This window comes from Alosa pseudoharengus, unplaced genomic scaffold (genome assembly GCF_046254945.1).
Source record: "Alosa pseudoharengus isolate Yale_2024_CS ecotype anadromous, Long Island Sound unplaced genomic scaffold, YU_APseudo_1.1 YU_APseudo_1.1_scf_21, whole genome shotgun sequence".
NCBI lineage: Eukaryota > Metazoa > Chordata > Actinopteri > Clupeiformes > Clupeidae > Alosa > Alosa pseudoharengus.
In genome coordinates, this window is record NW_027468674.1 from 8,660,647 (window position 1) to 8,664,444 (window position 3,798).

At 39.4% G+C, this 3,798-nt stretch overlaps 1 long non-coding RNA gene across 1 annotated transcript; it reads right to left on the reverse strand.

The window, feature by feature from the left end:
- Nucleotides 1–1,966: 1,966 nt before the first annotated feature.
- LOC143137553 (uncharacterized) lies at nucleotides 1,967–3,244 on the reverse strand. The gene is made up of 3 exons (XR_012990014.1): nucleotides 3,136–3,244; nucleotides 2,934–3,023; nucleotides 1,967–2,017 (listed from the first exon to the last, which is right to left on the reverse strand). It is a non-coding gene; the product is annotated as an uncharacterized LOC143137553 (long non-coding RNA).
- Between the last annotated feature and the right edge of the window lie 554 nt (nucleotides 3,245–3,798).

Below are 3,798 nucleotides of genomic sequence, written 5' to 3' on the forward strand. Positions count from 1 at the left end.
CATACAGAGGTTAGTGATTACTGCTGGTGAGACAATACCTTTAGCTATTTGCCTAAACTTAGTGAAATGTAGTTTGGCTTGGTTTCATGCAGGGGATTTAACTACTGGCACAGTGACAACACATTGACCAGGGTCCATTTGTTAAAGTTCACAAAGTTACTCTCATGAACATCTCTTTCGGGCCTATTCCCGAAACCATCATTACTTAAAGGTACATTATGCAAGTTTAGGTATTTTTGGCGACTGTAGAGCTCCTCTAGAGTCGTGATATATTTATATTTTACTCTTGTTGTAAATAGCAAAGTTCTCGTGACTTATCTCCCTTGTACACAATGACAATGTTTTTGTCCAAAGAGCTATATTTACTGAAAAGGTAATGTTTCACGATTCTTGCGAGATTTGTTGGGCCGCCATTCTTGGAAGTTGCATGGTTGCTTTTCTCGGTAGCAACTCACTACGTCTATGCTGTATAACTATGCTAGATGAAGGCAAGTTTGTTATATTAAGGTGACAATCTTGCATAGTGTACCTTTAAGAATGTTGTGAAAACACTTGCAGATTTCCTTGTAATAAGAGTAATAAGACCAACGAAAATGAAATGTGGTGATTTTCTAGGCTGATTTGACATGTAACTATAATCTCCTTCCAGCATAATAATCAAGGAACACCATGGGCGCAGCAGCACAATGATATCATGCAGCACCTGAAAATAGTAGGCTATCTGCAGCAACAAGGTTGAGCTGCAGCAGACAAATTGGTTAGGGACTGGATCATTATGCCTGATTGAGAGTATAGTTCCATGTCAAATCAGCCTAGAAAATCGCCACGTTTCATTTTCTGTTGGTCTTATTAAATTTTCTAACTTTAGGGGAGACAAGTTTTAAATAGGACAATTATTCACTTTTAAACGTGATGCTAGCAGGCGAGATGCTAATGGTCTAATCCGATTCAATGATTTATGCTAGGCTGAAGCTAAAAGTGGTATTGCCAGACTCAGAGAATGGCTGGATGAACTGGAGAAAGGTAAAAATCAATTGTTTAACACAAAGGGGGGTGGAAAATGAGTGTAATTCCCCAAATGGTTGAATATCAGCTTCCCTTAGAACTTCTTAAGAGCAGCGAATGTGTGTTCGCGCAATGGGTATATTTGGGAAACACACAGAAATAAGATGATCTTAAGATGTGCATAGTGCATAGATCCATCTCTATCGGGACACCAGGCCCAGAGATGGCTCAATGCTGAATCTAATGATCTAATGAATCTAAAAAGAAGAAATATGATTCATTCCAGAACATGTACTGACCGTGACACGGATTTCAACCAGCCAAGGTTGTTTCCGCGGGTTTGGCGGGTTTGGAGGACTTGGATCTTCATATCTGTAGTCCCTGTGGAGTCCACACAAACCTACACTGGTGCTCTCATCTACAAAACCGAGAAATAATCATCAGAAAATGTTTCATTTTTTCTGATATTCTGATACATTTTCAACCCGGACTTGTGCATATGCCATGGTTGAAAATGAATCAGAATCTCAGAAATAATCACGTACGCAGTCATCTTAAGGCGGCTGCACAAAGTCGAATCCCCCTGTTCAGTTCCCTTACAGTTGACTTCACTCAACATTGACCAATGGGAATCCACATTTAGGTGACTTCATTGACCTGATCATTGTTGATCATTGTTTTGGACGAAAGTATCTGCTAATAATTTTAAATATTAACATAAACAAACATTAACAAACCTTTAATATCTGCAAATGTATCAAAAAATATACTTTAGAATATCACATGCACATAATAGATTTTCCTAATATTTCTGTTTTTGCATCTCTTTGCTCTATGATATGAAGGTATTTTGGAAGAGAGCCCATACCAAGCATTAGGTCAAAGGTCTCGTGCAGTTTCCTCATGTCGTCCACATAAAAGACATGCTTTTCTTTTTCTTTTTTGGTTGCATAACTATTGAGATCAGCTTTCTGCATGTCATCGATGTCGCCCACGCCAAACATGTAGATCTCTGTGGGGGAAAAGGATAGCATTAAGAATTGAGACAACAGCATACCTCTGCAGACTAGCTATTTACGTACATACCTCTCAAAGCTTTGGGGCCTTTTTGTAGACAAACTTCTGATTCATAGGTCTATAGCTACTGAAACGTAGCCTGGCCTCGGCCTGCCTACGTACTTCTGCTCGATTTGTTTTCCCTACAGTTCTCCGTCTGGTATCGGTTGATTCGTGCTCTTTACTACGGAGGTTGGGCAGCCGACCAACCAGCGAACAGAGGGTGTCCCTGAGAGCGATTACGTTACCCAGGCATGGTGTTTCAATTACTACGTCCCCGCCCCCAAAGTAGACTGCTTGGAATACATCAACGTTACGTTACGCAGATAAAACGTGTGATTGTTTGCGGATTGTTTGCACGCCTGCTTGTTATGGGCGTGATGCAGAGAAACTTCTCTGTATGACGAAACACCGGTTGTTATGATTGGTTCAAAGCGGTTCAAAGTAACTCCAATGATTTTAAACCTCAAACTGTGCCCTCCCACCCGGAAATAAACGTACGCCTATGGATCTGGTTTCTAGGCTAACTGAAACGACCTCAGGTCATCTCACCATTAAAGCATTTTTAGTCACTGTTGTTTTTTTAAAGTGCTTCATAGATAAACCTGACCTGACTTGAAAACATTGCAAGCTGAGGGGTACATTTATCTGAGTTTAGCCAAGCCTCAAATTGAATACACACCTCCATTGAGACTCTTGTATTTCCTCATACACAAGCTGCCACGAGTCAATCGGACTTCACAAGAGTCTGCACAATTTCTTTTGTGAATTTATTCCCCAGAATATTGGACCATAATCTGTTTTTCAAAGCCACCCAGCACATATCTCTTTGACATTCAGTGTTATTTTCAAAAAAATAGAGCGTTTCTCACCAAGAGTCCGTGAGTTGTCTTTGTTTCCGAGTATTAGATCCTTGATTTGATTGATTTTACCATCCGGTTTGCCACCCATGTTGGCTTCACCTTGAAAAAGTTAATGACATACCATTACAGTAGATGTCCGTAGTTGTCATTGATTATGTTATGGTCATAATAATAAATTCATTTCTATCTTATGAAAATAACAACTTGTTACCATCAGTGAACATAATAATGGTGTGACTGCTGTTCTCAAACTCAGCTCTAGTCTTCATCCAGCTCATTTGATGGTAAATGTGGTTAAAAGCTTCAGCAATATTTGTTCCTGCATTATTTTCTGCACTGATTTCTGTCAAAAGAACAAACACACTGCATTAAAGGTATACAATACATAAACACATATGTAAAGTAAACATATGTAGGAAATACACAGGTATTTTGATTCAGGTTTCAGGGTCTGGATTTTCCAGGCTAGTGATACCCTGCAAACACCAATCTTCCAGGAAGAAAAATAAACCTTTAAAAGACGTTTTGGGAACGTCCTCTTAAGGAATTGTGTTGTGTAGCTTTCAGAGAACATTCCCAGAACGTCCCCTTACAGCTGCTTTTGTGCAACTGCCAGGGAACCTTTTTAAACGAATTTAGAACGAGACATTGAAAACTTTGAAAAAGCACTGGTAGTTTCCTTACAGGACAATTTATACAGACAGTATGCTTTTTCAAAGTTCTCAATGTCTCGTTTTAAATGTCAGGATGTTAGATGGTTAAACATGCACTTTGGTGTCAGTGGGCATAGGCCTTTATATTTCATTCGTAATGGTGCAAAAAAGGTCTTCAATTTAACTTGGTTGAAGCCTGCTGGAACCCCAACGCAATTATG